Raw genomic sequence first — 21,009 nt, forward strand, 5'->3', positions numbered from 1 at the left:
CCTCAAAAGGAGAAAAATCCACCTCAATAGGAGTAGCAAGGAGTGGGACTAGAGAAAAACCATCAAGAGCTTGCAAAAGATAATAGAGTCCAAGAAACCGTAGAGCTCCAGCCAATTGCACAAAGACATAGTTTGCCTCCAAACCAAGGAAAGCTCTTAAAAATGAACAAGAAGCCACACCCAAAAAGGCTCCATAAAGCTTGAGTCCCAGCCGCTCCACCAATAAAGAAACAACAAAAACCCTCTCAAGAGAGACATAGAAGAGCAGAGAGGAGAACAATCTCCACAAAACGTAGAAGCCACCAAAAGAGATGAGCAGAGACACACTGGTAGCACCAACAATAGCTCCTAAAAGAGGGGCTAACCCAATAATAACAGAGGCCCCAAACAAAGCCTTGGAAGAGACGAACAATGCTTCAAAATCCTTAGAACAGGAAAAATCCATAGTCGAAGAGTCCCTGCTGAGAGAGGTCTTGCAGACACCAACTTGTTGCAAATCACCATCAAACTCAGAATCAATGCCATCCGCCTCCGCTCCAACGGTGACCATTGCTTCCAAAAATCCAACCATATTCCTCCACAGGCAGTGATCCCAACCAGTCCTAGGCAAACAAAACAAGGTTGCCTTGAGCCCCATCTGGATCGTCATCATCCTCTTTGCCTTCGGCGCCTTCCCCACCCGAAACCCTATCTTCCCCCTTCCTGCTCCTCTTTGCACCCCCACTCATTTCAAAAACGCGTTATTAATATTGAAATGTTGGTTAAAATAGTTTTTATCCAATATTAGTAAAGTTAATATATAATGTAATAATAAAATTAATATTGATAAGTGATAATTATTAATATCTCAATCAGTTTGTCCCATATCTCATTCTATGGTCGTGTCTATCCACTTGAACCATGGATCTTTGAGAATGTGCATTGATTCTTAGGCTATGTGCTATCATAACTGGATTACTATTGTAGGAGGATTTGTTACTTTTCTGAGCTTTTAAATGGTTTTGTGTAACTCATTCACTTCTTTGTGTGCTCATCGAAAAAGAGCACTCTTGTGTTTTATATTGTTTCATTGTGTTTTCTAATTTGTAATGTTTAGTTATGCTGTATTGTATTTACCCTTTCAGCAATGTAAATGCCATATATTGTTAGGTATGTTGGGAATATTGTCATGCCCCACCCAAGATTAGGGCTTCATAAGCACAACTTGCAGCATCAAATACAAATGTATGAACAATTGACTAAGTGAAAGAAGGGCCGACTCAAAGGAAACAAATAAATAAATTCTTTGTGACTATCATAGGGCTGACTCAGAATAAACAAATAAATAAATTGTAGGGTTGACTAGGATCAATATAAATTATGGTTGAGGCATCAATTAGTTAAAGCAATATTCGCGTGATAATCATTTCTTTAAGAACCGACCTGAGATTGGTAAAATCAAGTGTTCAGATATAAAGAGGTATGACTCTACCCTAATGTGAGATATAGAAACAATAAGAAATCATCCAAGAGAGAGCATCGAATAAGCATTTTGATCTGAAATCAATAAACCAATAAGTGCAGAATCGGAATTAATATTATCAGTCTAAATTTAGTAAGTTGATATGTGGAAATGTAATGTAAGAATATGAATGCCATATTTATATTTTGTAGAAACATATAGGGGTGGACAATCGAAGAAGAGAATTTCTGATAAGAGATATACATCTTAATATAGGCAGCCGATCAGGTTGTAATAAGGCAAATAGTAGTCTTGTGTATCAATAAGTGTTGGTATGCAATATAGATAGCAATGTTCTAATATACTTTAATATATCTTTTATCAAGATATTAGTAAGCCTTGTATATTTATTATGTTTCTTAATCAACAAGTAAGTTTGTCTATTCTTTTTTCCTATAATCAATCATTACAGGAATGGAGGTAAATGGATTAGGGGAGAGATAGTAGACAAGGTTACCGCAAATTAAGTAGGTCACCCCAAGGGATGGAATCATCAAGGATGGATTTTCTTGCCGCTTGTGGGCCAAGGGGTGAGTTCTCTTAGTCGGATGTTGTGCGCTCTTGGGCTTACTTGGGCTGAACAGTCTTCCTCAATGACCCAAGTTCCCTTGAATTAAGCAAGCCACCCCAAGGGATGGAATCATCAAAGGTGGATGTTCCTACCGCTTGTGGGCCAAGGGGTGGGCCAAGGGGTGAGTTGTCTTAGTTGGATGCTGCACGCTCTTGAGCTTAATTGGGCTGAACATTAACTGGGCACCCTTTATGGTTTTCCTCTTCAAACCCTACCATGGTTGATTAAGGGAAATGGAACAATTGATGGCTTGGTTCCTAAAGTTCAAAAGGTATTGCTTGATTTATGTAAATAGATTAAGATGAATATTGATATATATATGCATTTATATTTGTTGTTGGAACCCGAACCCTAATAGAAATGAATAATCTAATAAATTATATTTCAAATATTATCTAACATGGTTGCATGACCTAAACAAGGATTTATCTTGATAAAGACATTTTATTGGTAAGGATATATGCTAACTATGTTCAATTTCTTATTTTAATTGAACTTGTGATTTTAGGGCAAGATTTAAGATCATCCCAAAAGGGGACATTACAAATATTTTTACTTTGTTGCCCAACCAATAAAGCATCAATCTACTAGTAAACCCATAAATTTTGAAGTCCTCATATACTGTAAGTATATGCCATGGTCCCTAGGTAGACCAATTGTTGTATCCAATTCTCCCAAGAAATTCCTTCATTTTCAAAATTAATCACTTGTTGTCAACATCAAATTGAATTTTTTATTATTTTTTGGATTGAATTGCAAAGTGTGTCATACTTCAAAAGTTTTTTTCTTTGGCAAAATCAAAATATTTAAGATATTGGTCTAGGTTTGGGTTCAGGCTCGAGAGTTTGGTTCACGGGTTTAATCAATTTTTTTTTGGGGGTTGGGTTCATTTCCGGTTCGTCCATACAAAAACATATAAAAATTATATATATTATATGAAATATAAAAATATATTAATATAAAATAAATAAATATTATAAATATTAATATTAATATATTTATCAATAGTAATAATTAATTTATTAGCCCGACAAGGTAGTGTAGTTGGCTTGGGCCGTGGGTTTGCTCCCCATTGCTTCCGAGTTCGACTTCGAGGCCTTGTACTTACTCGATGGGTTTGGCAAGCGGGCTGCTTGGTCCATCCCCAGGGACTAGTCTTGCCTCAACTCGCCCCTCTCCTAAACCCCAACTTGGTTGTTAATGGCCAAGGTAAGGTTCTAGGGTTGGGCGCTGAGTTGGGACGCGGGGGTACCCTCAAAAAAAAATAAAATTTATTCATTATTAAATATAATTTAAATACAATATATATTAATTAAAAATATATAAATATAATATATGTTATTATATTACATCTCATGAAATTATGTGTTACCATATTACATCAATACCAATAATTTATAATGTATTGATAAATTATTGGTATTGATAATTATATACTGGACTCTGTATATATATATATAGAGTTACATCAATTCCAAATAACGTTTTAATATTAATATCAATACTCTTTCTCGTGGAAGCGGAAAAGCCGAATGAACTTTTCACCCGATAATCCCAGGCAAAGTGTAATAAAGAGAAGGAATTGCTAGGGCATGGCAGCCAACAACTTTCCATGGATGTAAAAGATCTATCAAGAAGGATATGAGACAAAACCCTATGATAAAAGGAGAAAAACTTGCAAAATTTGTTGTAGGTTGTCCTGAGTTTGTCCACGACAAATCCATAGGCGAAATTGTGAATCTTGATCGCACTCATGAAAGACCGGATTTAGACGTCAAATCCGGGTCGGGCTGAACCTAGACTCAGGTCCTCTAGGGGTGGACTGGTAACTTAGAAAAAAAGGTTTACCCTTGTATGTTGTTCTAGTTTGAGTTCATAAGTTTTTTTAGGACTTTGGCCACCATTAGAACCTTTCAACCACCACTAAATCAGCTCTTTACATCAAGTAGTGTTCTTGCAATGTTTACTCCATGATACTATAGAAAAACTAATTCCAATGTTTTTTACCTTATTTGCACCCATGAACTCCACATTCATTGCTTCATCACACCTTTCAACCATCTCAATCATTATTACCTTTTAACCATCTCAATCGTTATTCCACTAGAGTCCGCCAAGAGATATACAGGCCTTGTCATTGAATTTTTACTTCAACTTCTCTTTTCCTTGGACTGAAGTTCTTGAAATGACTAACCATTATTATGTTTAGATATTTTTGTCTCCATAGTTATAGACTATGGATTTTTAAAGGTATTGATGAAATACAATTTGAGGATAATGCTTTGAGGGTTTGAGACCAATGTGATGGGTGTGTTTGACAGAGATGTGAGTTTATTTATATGGTGTTGCTATCCTAGGAGTTGTTATACATGGATCAGAAATTGCTCATGATGGCTTGAAATTAGATGAAGCAATGACAATTCCTAGTACAGTTATATTTCAAGATTCGGTCATGGAATGCACCAAATTCAATAATCAAGAGATACATAGTAAAAGTGATCATTAGTAAGGGTGATAATGGGGATAATTATCAATTTTTTGATGAAATGCTGAATATCCCCCAATTTGTGTTTGTCTTGACCAAGGAGGAAACCTAAGGAGTGTCTGAGTATAGTGTTATTCATTTGCACTAATACATGAATAAGCATCAAGCGATAGAGACCAAGAAGCACATGGAAAATATTATGCACACAAAGAGAGCATGCATCAAGGAAGCGATGCCTACATCATTATTATTTTTTGATGTTTAGGAGGTGATCCCAATATTGCTATTATGCACTCACAAATAGCCATTTGTGCCATCTTAGAAAATAAAATTTACTTTCAATGGTTGAATATGGTCATCCTCTTTTTACACATGTAGCTATTCACTGGTGAAGAGACTATTCAAATTCACATGACCACTTATCTAGTGCATATATGAGCAATAGGAAGTTTGTGTTCAGCAACTTCTAAGTGTTAACTAATGTTATATCAAGACAAGTTTGTAGATGAAAACATATTGCCTCATCTACTAGATATTGTGAAGGTCATAGATGGTTTTGATTCTTGATTTATTGTGGAAGGGCCAAAGGTAAGTAGATATTAAGCAAAAAAGCATAATCAACACTTCTCTTTTCCACATGTTAGGGTATTTGGCTTTATTAGAGGGCCTTTTAAATTTCCTTATTTTATGCCAAACAACTTATTACTCCTGGAATTTACTTTAGAGACTCTTACAATTCATTGTTTTTCCAACCTTGTGAAGAAAAAGTTGCCAACAAACTATTTAGGTGAAATTAGATATTTGTTGGTGTTCTAGAAAGTCTTGTGTATTTGTATTGGCCCAAAATACCTAAAGCTATAACGTAAAGAAATTTCCAACCAAAACTTGCTATGACAAGAACAAAATGATGAATTATTGGTGCATGGTAGATCTCAACAAAAGAATTTCACATTGAAGATGATATACTTTTGGGCCAACTAGACATATGAACATCATGTGAAGGAGGATAGAAGAATATGAATGTTTGAAGACTAACCCACATCAATTAGGATGCAGTAGGAGTTTGTTTGTCATGTGAAAGACTTGAGAAAGAGGATTGAGGTGCCTCACATACTCTAGATATTCTCAAGCAGAACAATGATGTAGTTCTTTCACTTAGAAACATAGAATAAAGGTGATGGCAAAAATACCAAAATTTCTATATCAAGCTCTAGAGAAACAACCTTGTTTTCAACAGGTTGTAAAAGGAGAAGGATCCAAATAGGTCTAAGAGTAGCATGGTGCCACAGACTTGTTGATGATGTTTTTAGGCACAATCGAACACAGTAAAATACCAAAGTATTTACCCTTTCTTGAACAAAATCACCTTAGATGCTAAATATTTGATCAACTAAAACGATTCCAAGGTTTCTACGGTCGGTTCTTGACATGTGGGTAATTCAATGGCTGATGTGATTTGCTGTTTTCACTTGGGGACTTACACAATTGTTCTAAATGATTCAAGGTTATCATGAATGGACATGGGTTTGCCGATTATTTCGAATGATTTTGCAATTCTAGCTCTTAATCTATTCTAAAAATGATTTTCAAATAAAATGCAAAAGGGATGAGGGTTTAGAAGTTCTATTCTAAGACTTTCTAATTTAGAATGCAAGAGGCAATGAACGATTCAATGAAATTCAACTAGGCTAGGTTTCACCATCAAAGAACAATTCAACGCAAGCTTAGTGCAATCATCTAAGGTAAATTTACAATGTTCCACGGGGACGCGTCCCCCCCCTTTTTGGCCACGTCTCCCTAAGGGGGACGGGTACGCGACGTCCCCTGCCGTCCTGCCATCGCCACCCAATCGCCGCCGGAGACGTCTCCTTGGGAGACATTTGGGCGTCTCCCCGTCCTTCGAGAGACGTGCAGACGTCTCTCGAGGGATAGGGAGACGCCCAAATGTCTCCCGTCGCCCCCATGTATATGCAATGTTTAAAATTAAAATTTAAAAAAAAGTGACTTTTTAAGTTTTTTGGGGGTTAAGGGGTAACCCTAATTGGACGTGGGCCAATAGAAAAATAACACCCGATGCCTTTAGAAAATAAGAAAAGTATTTTTGGCCTCGTGGGGCGCTGCCCCTTGACCGCAACTTGGGGGCGTTGCCCCCAAACCCCCGTTGAAAAATATAGGGGAAAACTGCGCCGATAGAAGTAGGGAAAATTTAACCTCTGAGTCTGATTAGGCTCCATATAACAACACAATTAGCATTGAAGAAATCTTGGTATTTGGATTTACTAATTTAGTATTTCAAATTTCCTATAGTCTCATTTTAAATGTAATTCTTATACTGTAATACTGTCATACATCTTTTCAAAACTAGTTTTTCAAGTACTATATGTATATGTATAACTATATCAGCACCACCACCCCACCACCCCCTCGCCGTCGTCCCCCTGCCATCCCCAAACTTAGGCCCTTGGTCCCCCTGTCCCCAATGCCTGTGGAACACTGTAAATTTATAGATGTTCAAATTATTACCATCAAGATCAATACCATCAAGGTAATGCATACAAATGGATGGGCAATAATTGAAGTTAAGTTATATTCAAATTCCAGTTGACCACACAAGGCAAACTTACAATCAACAAGAAGCTAGTTGTATGGATTAAACAAATTTCATTCAAATGTATTCAACACTCCTTTTATCCACTCTAAAACACTTGAAACAAAATCTAATCTATGTTCTAATCTAAGTTTGGAGGCATTGAGAACCACAAATGTCTACAAAATCTAAACAAAATCACCAAACTTCAATGATTATATTCAAACTTGTAGCATGTAGATGACAATTCACAAAAATCTCTCTTACAAATGAAAGGCAAATGGGTTTATTCAGAGTCTCAAATGAAATGAATGGCCAAGATTCAATCTAGAATCAAGGGCCATGATCATGCCAACATTGCCCTAATATTGCCCTAATTAGGGTTTACATCAAAAGGTGGAATAAAAAAAGGAGGTCCAATGGGATGACACCTAGTCATCAAGTAGGGAATCTTCTAGAAGATTCCGACCTGCATCCCTCTCTCTAGTTGCATACTCAATGAATCTCGCTAAGATTGTGTTGAATTCCTCCATCCTAACACTAGGTAGACCTTCTTGCTGCAAATTGATCACATCCAAGGCATCCGAGCAAGCATAAAAAATGCTCTCCCAATCCGGCATAAGCTTCTGCAAGTTGTGTTGGTGTCTGTTTTATCATCTACCAAACATTAGGATAGGATACCCGAAGGTATTCCATTATCTCCTGAAAAATCACTACTGATTCCAAGGTCTATATGTGTGAACAAGCGACTTTAGTGGAATAGCTTCTTGGGTAGTGTATGCTGAAATTTCAAGGGGGACTTACGTTTGACAAGAATCTTGAACTGCTGGACTTAGATGGATTTAGCAATTTTAGGCTCTTCATTTTTTTGGGAATTTTCTAGGATTTAGACTTTCAAAAGAAAGGGAAAAAGAGATAGGGTTTAGGAAGGCTAATCTAATCCTACGAATTTCGGAGACGGTATCAACTGGGTGCTTTCGAGAAACCAAACCTTGCTTCGCCACACTAGGGACAACTACACAAGGCCGGTGCAATCTTCAATGGGTTGTGCTTATGATCGAGATGTTGGGGTGCACAGGGGATGGGCTTAGACTAACTTTGCACGGTAGAATGGAAATCATCCATTTACCAAAAGTATGAGCGGAATACACCATCAATTGACACTTATCAAATCCTTCATTCAAATTAACAACAATGAAAGCAAATCTAAATTAATTCTAACTAAGTGTTGAGGCAATTGAAACCATGCAAATCATTCAAATAATAGAGATTACAAAGTAGCGCACATGCAATATATTATCTGGAAATGACCTTAAGCAACAATACATCAAAAACCTCACACTCTCCAAATGAGAGGAGGTAGCCTTATATAGTTTTCAAAAATAAACGAACGGCCGAGATCAAACAGTGATCAAGGGCCTAGATTGAAGGCTATAAACCCTAATTAGGGTTTCCCAAAACTAACTACCCTTGACCAATTACATTTGGGACACTTGTCCTTCTTGCTAAATATGAACCATCAATGAAAATAGAAGGTTGCTGCATTGTGAAGTGTGCTCTTCTAGAAGCTTCTGGATAAGTCAGGTTCATCGAACCTGGACTTGCTGACTTGGAGCGATCTGATTGGTTGGAAAATGACGAGGCGCCACCTCAACGTGTTGGATGTCTTTCTTGAATTCTCCAATTTGTGTCAAGAAATGGTCTATGTATGGAAATTTGATTCCTTCTTGTCACCATTTGATTCTGCTTGGGAGCTTGTCTTTTTTAATTCCTTCAGGAGATGAAATTCTTCAAGAAGTTGGAAGTTTATCTAACTTTTCCATAGTTTCACCAAGTCTGAGAACTTTTCTTTCTTGATGCCTTGAGATTCTTTCAAGTGCCTCGAATTTGGAGAAGAAATCTCTTCGCGAAGTATTTCTCATACTTAGCCAAATTTTGTCCCTCTCTATGCTCGGACGAACCTTGCTCGTGGTCCCGTTTTCAATTCTGAAATTGGCTCGAAACTCCATTTGTGTTTTTTGTGATGATCCTGCTTTCAGTTGCCAATTTATGTTGTGTGGGAGGAGGGTTAAAAAGCTCTAGGTAACCCCTTGCAAATATGAAATGATGGGATCAAGCTGTTCAGGCATTCGCTGTGATCATGTCCTTCTCGATACCTTGACATGCCTTCAACATTTCCCATACTTAGCCAAATTTTGGCTATCTTCACGCCCGGATGAACCTTGCCTGTGAACTCCAACTGCGATCTCTATGATGATCCTGCTTCTATTTCCTCTTGCAACCTGTAAAACCAAAGGAAAATAAGTTAGAAACCTATCTTGGATTAAAGAAAATCGAGGCTGCGAACGGCTAAGTGTTTGGAAAATTTCACTTCATTTTCATACTTAGCCATAAAAACTGAAATTTTATCCTCAAAACCCTTTAGTCTTCAAGGGTGGTTGTGATCGTAAATCAACACCAAGTGTTATAACTCCGAAAATTTCTTATACTTAGCCAAAAAAATGATTTTCCTCCCTTAGAAATTCGAACAAATTCACTAAAAATCATTTCTCAAACTTTGGAAAAACTCAGAAAATACATAAATCTGCATCATGAATTTAATTTCACTTTCAAAAATACTCAAAAATTCAGGAGAGATTCAATAATTTGTCCTTATAACGGTTGTCTTTCTCCAAAAATCTGTGAAACTTTTGTCAAAAAAGTTTATCCAACTTCCAGCAATATCCAAAACTTTCTCCAGATTAACTCCAAACTGAAAGTATTTTACTATGCTCTCCTTAATGTTTTCGAACTTCTTGGTGTAGAAATGAAGTTTACAACGAAGTATTTGTAAATAAAGTTAAATCCTCAGTCAGAAACCCTTAAAATCTTCCAAATCATGTTTCCAATTTTAACTTCATTCTTTTGGAAAGTGTTGTCATGTTTCCAAATTCGAAGAAAATATCTTCCAAAAGTTTCCAATTTGGCTATAAGTTCAAAATATTTATTAATCTTCCAATATTCTCTTTTAAAAAAACTTTCCATTTTGGATTTAAGTTCGAAATTCTTATCAATCTTCCAATATTCTCCTTTTGAAAACTTTCTATTTTGGATTTAAGTTCGAAATCCTTATCAATCTTCCAATATTCTCCTTTTGAAAACTTTCTATTTTGGATTTATTTCGAGGATTTTTAATAATCTTTAGATATTTTCTTCATTTTGGATTTAATTTTGAAATCTCTGTGGATTTTGTGACATCATGTTGACTTTGTTTGACCTTCCATGTGTAGGTGGATTTTTCGAATTTTATCTCCATCTTCTTCAAATTTTGGCAGACTTTGGATACCTCTCCAAGGTATGGCGGACTTTAGGCATCTCTCCTAGCCTATGGCGGACTTTGAAGGTTGCTCCCAACACTTGGCAAGCTTGGGCGGACTTTGTTGTTAGCTTCCACATGACCTCTCTAGCCTATGGCGGACTTTAGGCTAAGCTCCTCCATCACTTGGTATGCTTGGGCGGACTTTGTTGTTAGCTCCCACATGACCTCCATTTGGCGTGGCGGACTTTGGCTAAGGCACCTTCATGGCCTCCATTGTTGATGTTATTTGGCTAAGGCATTGGGGCGGACTTTGAAGTTAGCTCCCACATGTCCCCTTTAGCCTTGGCGGACTTCAGACTTGGCACCCACATGACCCCTTTAGCCTTGGCGGACTTTGAGGTGTGCTCCTTCATGGCCTCCATCAAGGTGAAAATTTGGCTAAGGCATTGGGGCGGACTTTGAAGTTCCCTCTTCATGACTCTCCTAAGGCATGCCGAACTTTGGCCTTAGCTCCCACATGACCTCTCTAGCCCTTGGGCAAACTTTAGGCACCCCTCCTCTTGCTTGGGCGGACTTTGGTGGTGCTGGCCATCATGGCCTCTTCAAAACATGGCGGACTTCTAGCTTGGCACCCATGTGACCCCCAAAGCCATGGCGGACTTTGAGGTGAGCACCCATGTGACCTCCCAAGACATGGTGGACTTCAAGGTGAGCACACACACAGCCTCTCTAGCCCTTGGGCGGACTTTAGGCACCCCTCCTCTTGCTTGGGCGGACTTTGGTGGTGCTGGCCATCATGGCCTCTTCAAAACATGGCGGACTTCTGGCTTGGCACCCATGTGACCCCCAAAGACATGGCGGACTTTGAGTTGAGCACCCATGTGACCTCCCAAGACATGGCGGACTTCAGGGTGAGCACCCACACAGCCTTCTAAGGCATGGCGGACTTCAGGCAAGGCTCCTTCATGGCCTCTCTTGCATTGTGGTGGGGTTTGAACCTGCAAAAATACTTCAAAACCCTTGTTAGCCAGACTTAGAATAATTTTCAGAGAAACTTCAAAATTTCACAGTTTAATCTAATTTAACCAGATTAACTTGAAATTTGAAATCCATGCTTTAGGTGGATCATCTGAAGCAGCAAAAAGCCTAAAATCTAGGGATTTAGCTTTTTAGATCGAAACTTGGAATTTTCAAGTTCCAGTCGAAGCTGGTCAGTGGTACAAGTGTAAACCCTAGGTTTGCATCTTGAAAAAGCAAAAAGCCTAAAATCTAGGGATTTAGCTTTTTTAGGTCAAAACTTGGAATTTTCGAATTCTGGTCGAAGCAGGTCAGTGGTGCAAGTGTAAACCCTAGGTTCCCATTCCGAAAAAGCAAAAAGAAGACATCCCTAAAAAATAGGGAAAACTTTCTAAAAATAGCCATACCGGGGATTGGGCTAAAAATACCAAAAACGAAACTTCCTAAAAAATAGGAAAAAGCAAAAAAAAAACTTTCTAAAAATAGAAAGTTGTCCAAATTCGTCCAAATCAATTGCGATCTTTGTCCTTTGGCCTCTCTAAGCACTCTGGTGGTGTTCACATTTCAGAATCACATAACTTGCAAAAACTAACTTTCAATCGTCAGGGCCTGAAATGCTCTGAACTGGACAAGGCTTGGTGAAATTGCAGCAAAGAGGGCACAGGACACTAACAAAACCCTAGAAAGCAGGAAAAGAGAGGGTCCCCATTTGCAATGGGGCAATGTGTGGAAAAGGTCACAACAAGTTGTTGATGTGATTCATGAGAAAAACCAAGTCATCTAGCTGATTCTCATTCAAAGATTCTAACTGATGGAAGCAAATAAATTTCATCTTTTCCTTCAATTCTTCCAAGTTCAAACTGCTGGAAGCATGGACATCTAGTCCCAATAATTCTTCAATGGATGTAAGGATCTTGGATTGTCTCTTTTAAATAGAGCCTTCCATCGCCACGCATTCTTGATTTGCATGATCATATGCAATCTTTCGCATGGCCAAGGAACAATACCAACCATGGAAGTCATAAACATTGCCTGCCTGGACAACTCCCTCTTGGATCAATGTGGACGTAGGAATTCGCTTCAACACTTTGAGATGAGGAATAGTCTTCTCCTGCACTGGTTGGAAATCTTCCCAAACTACTTCCGAGTACTGCATTTTGAATATAAGCATTGTTGTCTTGTCAAATGCTTGGACAAACTGAGCTAGGAAATCATCTGCCTGCTTCGAAACATCTTCAATCCATTTTCCAACTTCTTGATATGTACTCCTCATCGCCTCATGGTTGAAAGGGGATCCACGATCAATAGCAATAGGTGAGACAAAACCATGATCCTCACACCTTTTGGAATTCATCCCTTCAATGTACTCCTTGAGTCTCTTGTTCTGACTCTCAAGCATCTCTTTCTTCTCAATTGTCCTATCCTATCGTGCCTCAATCGCTTTGACCGTATCATCTATCTCCTGGAACTCTTGCTTCTTTGTAGTAGGTCCAAGGTCAATTGTGGTAACCTGATAATCCATAGGAGTAACCACATCTTTGATCTTATCACCCATCGGGACAACTTGTGCAATGCGTGCTCCTATATCATCTCTAGTAATTCTAGAGAACTTCTTAGCTTTCTTCTGCTCCTTTTCTTTGCCAACCCTGGCTAGGAAATCATCAATATCTTCTGTGGGCTGTGTCTCTACCATTTTCTTCTTCTCCATGCTCCTCAACAACTAGTTAGGAATAGTAGAAAATCTCCATCTCGTCTTTGAGGCTCAAGTCCTGCTTAAGTCTTCTCAAGGCTGAAATAACATCATTAGCCATATCCGTATCCTTAGTCAAATCTACCACATCGTTGCCCAAATTGACCTCCAGTTGGATTGTGGGAGATTCCGACTGTTCTTCATCATCATCACGTGGTGCCGATTGTGCTGTAGCATGTAAATTTTGGTTATTCTCCAGTAGGATCTCCGTGTCAGAATCCTGTTTGGACTCATCATCCTTCTCATCATATAATTCTCCTCCATGGATGAGGAACTCATGGTAGATTGAGGACTTGTTTTTCTTTTTCCTTGAATTTTGGCTAACAATCTCCTTGCCTCTAGCGTGTGATTTGCCAATCATACCTTTCCTTCTTCTAGGAGCCTGACTCTCTTCATCATTGTGCATTCCTACACTACTGATTGTCCTTTCATCATCATTGAAAGAGGAATCCTCATTCCTCATCTCGTAGGTAAAGGTGACCTTCATTTTTCTCAACTCGCTAACATACTTGTCCACCCATTCCCTGGAGTAATCATTCACTTCTCTCATTAGAACATTCAAATCTACCAATTCAAGTTGCGTCCAACTAGGCAACATGATAAGATTGTCTTTCTCATTTACATATTGCAGATGGATGTGCTCACCATCATTTTGCGCCCGATCTAGAATGGAGAAGAGATTACACTTTCTCATGAAGTCCACTGACATACAAGACCACATCTTCCTTCTTATTGTGAACTCATCCACGAGATTAGCCCAATAGTCTTCGATGTCAATCTTGTGTATAAACTTTCCTCCTTTAATCTTTACAATTTGTAATGTCCCCTCCGTAGGTGACAAGCAATTGAGTAGGGATTGGCCTATCATTGGCTTCCCGTAGGCCAGTGGAGTGGAAAGGGAACCCATATTGAAATTTGTGGAGCTACATAGGGGCTTTATAAGCCATTTTGGATAGTCTGAGGCAGTTTCCTAAATTTTAGGAGGGTTCCTATTTTTAGGGATTTATTGGGAGTCGACTAGAATGCATCAGGAGACCTCAGGGATCATTTTGGTGGCTTTGGTTGCAGTTCCTATTATTTAGGGAGGGTCCCTATTTTTTAGGAGGGGACTGTTAGTCTGCCTGCTATTTTTAGACATCACCAGGATGGGAGATGCATCATCAGTTTTCAGTTTGGGGTGGCCAAGTGATGAGGTTTGAATAAAAATTAAATGTTAAAGTGTTGACTTTAATACTTAATTAAATAAAATAAACTGATTAATAATGTCATTTTATAATAAATAATAAAGGGACCCCACATCCTAGCAGCATAACGTTGTTTTAAAAAGGTGGTCATTGAGGGGTAGTAGCTCATGAGTAAAGATGATTTAATAATTGCATAATGGGCCTAAAATGCAACGCCACTTTTGAGGAGACATTATTTTATTTAAATAAATTTTAATAAAGTATGGAAGAAACCCTAATTAGGGTGTTACATTTTAGAGGTCAATAAAGTGACATGAGGAGGCATCTCTTTGGCATTGAGCTCTGAGGAAGAGTTTCAGCAGCAAATCAAACTTCTGGGAATGAAAACTCTCAAGAGATTGGAAGGTTGGATGAAAACCCAACATTTCTTGGAGGGTGAATTCATTTCAGAATTCATCAGAGCGGAAATCAGTGGATCAGTCATCTTGAAGAGAAGATTTAAGGATTAGAGTGCAAATCTGGGTTGTCTTAGGCCCATATATCCATCATCATCAGCACACCAAGCCCGCCGTACCATCCTTGAGTCATTTACATCAATTCTTTCAGCTGGGTGCTAGGGTTTGGAGCCAAATCAGACCTTAGATCAGAGATAATTAAGTCTGATATCTCAGATCAGACCCAAGGAGAGACCTTACTTGTCAGTGGAATTTACCCAAGTTGCTTGAAATTGCGTATCAGACCTGTTGCAGTCATTTGATATTGTCCCATAACTCAGCTCAGACTTGGAAAATTCATATCAGTCTGATACCAGACCTGTCTACCTCAGTCTGGAAGTACATATCATCTCCAATTAAGGCTCAACATCATCTACAACGAAGGGCAATCATTCTGGGTATGTTGTGCATGTCTCGTGAATCCAAATTAAAATAAGTTTGTAACTGCTGTCACAGTTTGAACTTTCATATCAGACCTGTTATAAGTTGTAATCAGACCTGGCTTGTATCAATAAATGCATAATTGGGTGTGGTATACTTGATATGCACTTATGCAGTCACTTGTTTATCATTTCTATGCAATTGTTTATATATTGGCATTGAAAAACTTTCAAACAAACATCAGAAAATATGCATACACTCAGAAATCAGAATTGAAACACTCTTCATGCCAAGTGTTTGACAAAATGTCAAGCAATCAAAACTGAAAATTTTGGGTCAAATTAGAGTGGGGATCTTTCACAATTCTTTGCAATGAATTAGATCGATCCCTGCTCTTAGAGGTTCCAAGAGGATAAAATTCTAACTCTTCACTGACTGAATCTGCTGCTGTTGCATTGTGGCATACTTCCATCTTCTTTCCTAATGCAATAGGAAAAGTCATCCCTGTTTTGTGCTTAGCATTTTGGAGAGAATCACACCCAAAAGCTATCTCACTACCTCAAGTAAAACCATTCTGTTTGTCAGATACCTAGGAAGCTTGTATGGTTCCGATGTAAAGCCCTAAATCCTTTAGGTATGTGAAGGTAGGAAATTGGATATACCGTGATCCATACTTTTCAATAAGTGTGGTTGCCTCCTTAGACAATCGTTCGTGTATCTCGCCTTGCAGCAGTCTAGTGATGTACATGGTGAAAGCATCGTTCACCCTTCTGTAATGTTCAATGTCGTGCAGATGGAGTTGTGGATAGCACCCATAAACTCTAAACCGTCCTGGCCCATTCTTGACTTCGTCTTTACGTATCAATCCTTTGTACACAACATATCTAGCAAGTACATAGACAAGGTAGGTGGTCTTATTGAATGTCTTCGTCTTCTCCAAACCTCTCAACTATTAGAATAATATTATTTATTATTAATTAATCGTCAATTATGTAATATTTTGTAAATAATTAGTTTGATTTAGTTTGTTTCTATTTACGACTATTTCTTTTTAGAAACATCGTTGTAATTCTTTATAATGATCTATTGATCATTCTGTAAATAACAATTCATATTTTTACCAATTACTTGTTAGTAATATGGTATCAAAGCGGGAAAGAAGAAAACTTTGTTTTTCTAAAAATTTCGAATGAAATTTTTTCATCATTGAAAAACAAATCTTTAGGGCTTGCAATTTTTTTTAATACCTTCGTAATTCAACTTTCAAATTTTTTCTCTGAAGGGTTTTCAGGCGGCATTTCTTCTGTTCGACGCAACTCTTCTCTGCCCGACATGACTTGATTTCACGTCATTTTTGTCTGCAAATCGGGCAACTGCGCATGTCTTCTGCAGCATGACACGATTTATTTTGCGTGGCGTTGTGTTCATTTTTTGCTTGATGCGACCTTCCACTTGCGTGATCTCCCACGTGACGGCTTTTCTTTTGCAACCTGCGATTTTTTCACGTTGCCTCTACTTTTCCCGATGGAAATTTTTGGCGAAAATTTTCTTTAACGATGACAAGACGTTTTTTGGCTCTGTTTTTTGGCAGGTCTCTATGTTATTTTGGCGGGAATATTTTCTGGTTTGTGTTCGCAGCCTGCACGATATTTCGTACCTTTTTCATTTCGTGACCTATGTGTGGGGGTCGGCTAGGGTTTTCTAACCCTTCCAATTCTTCAAATTCTCAAACTTGCAATTTGTTCACAGCCTCTTGCACGAGTTTCTATGTATTTTGGCTAGGGTTTCGTAGAAAATCCTCAGATTCTTGCCGAAATTAATTTTCAACCACATTCTTTCTGGGTTTTTGGTGAAGTTTTCTAGGTTGTCAGATTTTTCTGGGTTAGCTACAAATTTTTCTCAAAATTCATGCTAGCCGTATTTCATCTATTTTTTGAAGTTTGTACTTGCATTTGCCTTCGTTTTCCATGCATTGGGAAGCGTGAAAGATGTCGTCATTAACCAACTTAATTTTGGAAGGCAATTAGAGATTTAACGACAAGAATTATAACACCCAGAAGCAGCGCATGTTGACAATCTTCGAATATTACCAACTTGATTATCTTGTTTTGGAAAAAGAGTCTCGTCCTACCGTAGCCGGCGTAGCCGGAGTAGATCAAGACAAGTTTGATGATCGAAATCGAGAAGCTGTCATGCTTCTCAAGGTCTCTGTCACAGATGACCAATTACCTCAGATTCCTTCTTGCAAGTCAGCATTAGAAATTTGGAAGCATTCGAAGGAATTGTATGAGACATTTGACAAAAGCCAAGCGTTCTTTCTGAAGAACCAGTTGTTCTCCATCATGATCAATTAACGTATGTCCTTACAGGAGCATCTCACGAAGATTGAGGACATTCGAGATCAGCTCGAAGCTATTGGTCGGAAAATGGAGGAAGAGGATATGGTAGTAATAACCCTAAAAAGTCTACCTAAATCCTATGAGCACCTTATAGAAACTCTCAACATTACTTCAACGAATGTTGATCTGAAACTTTCAGAGTTGTGCACCAAACTTCTGCAGTAGGATCATTGGAAACAACAGTCTGGTAGCATTGCCACTTCATCCTCCTCATAGCAAGCCTTTGCAGCCAAATCCTTTCACAAGGATAAAGGCAAATCTTAGTCCTCTCAGTCATCTCAACAGAAGGGCTCCAATCAGTCTTAGGATGGTTCGAAGAAGGAGGTTCAATGCAACTACTCTCATAAATATGGCCATATGATCAAGGATTGTCGCAATCGGATAACTTCTGAATAGTGGAAGTTGGGAGGGTCTTAGCCTAAAGCCAATGTCGCTGAGCACACAGAGAATAAAGAGTTCGCCTTTTATGCCTTTATGGCTAAAAGACCTCCAGACCATGTGAAATCTTTTGCTTGGTATATAGATTCTGGTGGTTCACGACATTTCACTCATAGGCATGATTGGTTTATAGAATTCTCCCTATACTGATTGAGTTATATTTGGAGGAGGTGAAGAGTATATCGTTGTCGGCAAGGGCAACATTCAAATATAGTGTGGTGGGAGGAATCTCATTTTCCACAATGTATACTATGTTCCTGGCATGGAACTAAACCTACTCTCGGTGAGTCAGATCACGTGGCATTCTTCTCAGCTTGATGTGATCTTCAATTCACACAAGTGTTTGATTGTTGATCGTGCGACATGCACTACCGTAGCTGTTGGATCGAGGATCATGGTCTTTATAAACTTGTGGATAGAGGTGATTCTCTTGAGCATGCTTTTGCAACTAAATCCTCGTCTATCACTAGTCTATGGCACTAGCGATATGGTCACGTGAATAATCACTATCTTGCTCAGCTTGTTCGGGAAGATTTAGTACATGGCCTACCTGAAATTCAAACTCAAAGTCAACGAGTTTGTAAAGCTTGTCAGGTTGGGAAGTAGCACAGAACACCGTTCAAAGATGGTGACTCATGGCGAGCATCTAGGTACTACAGTTGGTCCACGCTGACGTATGTGGTGCAATGCATACACCTTTTGTTACTGGGTGCAGGTACTTCTTGCTTTTTGTTGATGATTTCAGTCGTAAAATGTGGGTGTACTTTCTTAGACAAAAATCAGATGTGTTCCCTGTATTTCATAAATTTAAGGCCTTAGTAGAAAGAGTCTAGTTGTTTTATTATTACTCTTAGGTCTGATAATGGGGGGGGGGAAGTTTTGTTCTACTGCTTCCTCCACTTTCTGTGATACACATGGTATAAAACGTTAGTTAATCACATCATACACCCCTCAACAAAACGACGTTGTAGAACGTTGCAACCGCACCATTACAGAAATGGCTAGGTCTATGTTGGAACACAGAAATGTTCCTAAGAAGTTTTGGGCAGAAGCAGTATACATTGCAGTCTATCTCCTTAATAGGTCTCCCACTCATGCTGTTAAGGGGAAGACTCCTGAGGAAGCCTGGATTGGTTGCAAACCCAGGATCAGTCATCTGAAAGTTTTTGGCTCTTTAGCATATGTATGGATTCCAGATACCAAGCGCTCCAAGTTGGATTCCAAGAGTCAGAAGCTTATGTTTACAGGATACAGTGACAACCACAAGGCTTACCGATTGATTGATGTAGACACTGATCGTCTTATCTTCAATCGTGATGTTGTCTTTGATGAAGAACGAGGACCTTTTCAGCTTTCCTTGTTTGAGTATAATTCTGAGGATCAGCCTTTGAAGGCTTCTGATTTAGGTGCTTGTCTTCCATTTGCTTCACCTGATGGGAGGGATGATGCAGATTTTGAATTTGATGATGCACTACTTGAATTTCCTCAAGATGATGCTAATCTTCCACCTATTCTAGATCCAGTTTTAGTTATTCCTTTGACATTTGATGTTGACACTTCTACTCTCCGGCCTAAATGGTGGGCTAAGACCATCAACGATCTTTGTCTTGATGAGCTCATTGAGGGTAGATCTTCCATAAACAAGAGCAAGTACCAAAATACAGTCAATTTTGCTCTCATGGCCAACATTCATAGTATTTATGAGCCTCAGACATATGTAGAGGCAAAAGGGATTCCAAAATGGGAATAGGCAATGGATGAAGAATACCAGAGCCTTCTGAAGAATAACATGTGGGTTCTCTCCGATCTTCCTCCAGAGAATAAGCCCATTAGCCGCAAATGGGTGTATAAGGTCAAGTTTCATGCAAATGGTACCTTGGATAAATACAAGGCCAGATTGGTTGCTCGAGGATTCACACAACGGGAGGGCATCGATTATGAGGAGAATTTTTCTCCTACTGCCAAGATGAGTACAATTCGTCTTCGTCTCGCTATTGCAGCTCAGTTTGGATGGAAAGTCCATCAGATGGATATTAAGAGTGCCTTCCTCAATGGTGAGTTGTAGGAAGAAGTCTACATAACGCAGCCTCCTGGTTTCAAGGTTGCCAGCAAAGAACATCAAGTATGTAGACTCATGAAAGCACTCTATGGACTCAAACAGGTTCCTCGAGCATGGTACATCAAGATTGATCGCTACTTGGTTGCTCATGGTTTTCAATGTAGTCCTTCTGACCCTAATCTGTATATCAAACACATTGGTGATGATGTTCTCTTTCTTGTTGTCTATGTGGATGACTTGATCATTACTCGCAATTCAGCACATTTGATTGCAAAAATCAAACAGGAACTGTGCAAGGCTTTTGACATGACAGATTTGGGGCTTTTCCATTATTGTTTAGGTGTTGAGGTTTGGCAGATTGATGGTAGCATTTTTATTTCTTAGTCTAGGTATGCCGGGAACTTGCTTGATAGGTTTTGAATGCAAGATTGTAAACTTGCTTCCACGCCTATGGAGATAGGATTGGAGTTGTCAGCCAAGTCTGATTCTCCTCCTGTAGATGAAACAACATTCAAGCAACTAGTGTGTAGTCTCATCTATCTCACTACCACTAGACTTGATCTCAGTTTTGCAGTGAGCTACATTTCACGCTTCATGACAGCCCCCAAGGCTGATCACTGGGTAAAAATATGAATTGTTATTTATAGAATGATCAATAGATCATTATAAAGAATTACAACAACGATGTTTCTAAATAGAAACAGTTGTAAATAGAAACAAACTAAATCAAACTAATTATTTACAAAATATTACATAATTGACCATTAATTAATAATAAATAATATTATTCTAATATCAACTGGATGTCAAGGTTATCACTTATAATTTTAGCCCAATTGATTACT

The 21,009-nt window shown here is 38.6% G+C and overlaps 1 protein-coding gene across 1 annotated transcript in view; it reads left to right on the plus strand.

The window, feature by feature from the left end:
- Window positions 1-21,009, plus strand: part of LOC131064277 (C2 domain-containing protein At1g53590) — a 126,487-nt gene that overhangs the window by 51,689 nt on the left and 53,789 nt on the right. The gene's annotated exons all lie outside the window — the stretch shown is intronic.

The sequence above is a fragment of the Cryptomeria japonica genome, chromosome 1 (assembly GCF_030272615.1).
Source record: "Cryptomeria japonica chromosome 1, Sugi_1.0, whole genome shotgun sequence".
Classification (NCBI taxonomy): domain Eukaryota; kingdom Viridiplantae; phylum Streptophyta; class Pinopsida; order Cupressales; family Cupressaceae; genus Cryptomeria; species Cryptomeria japonica.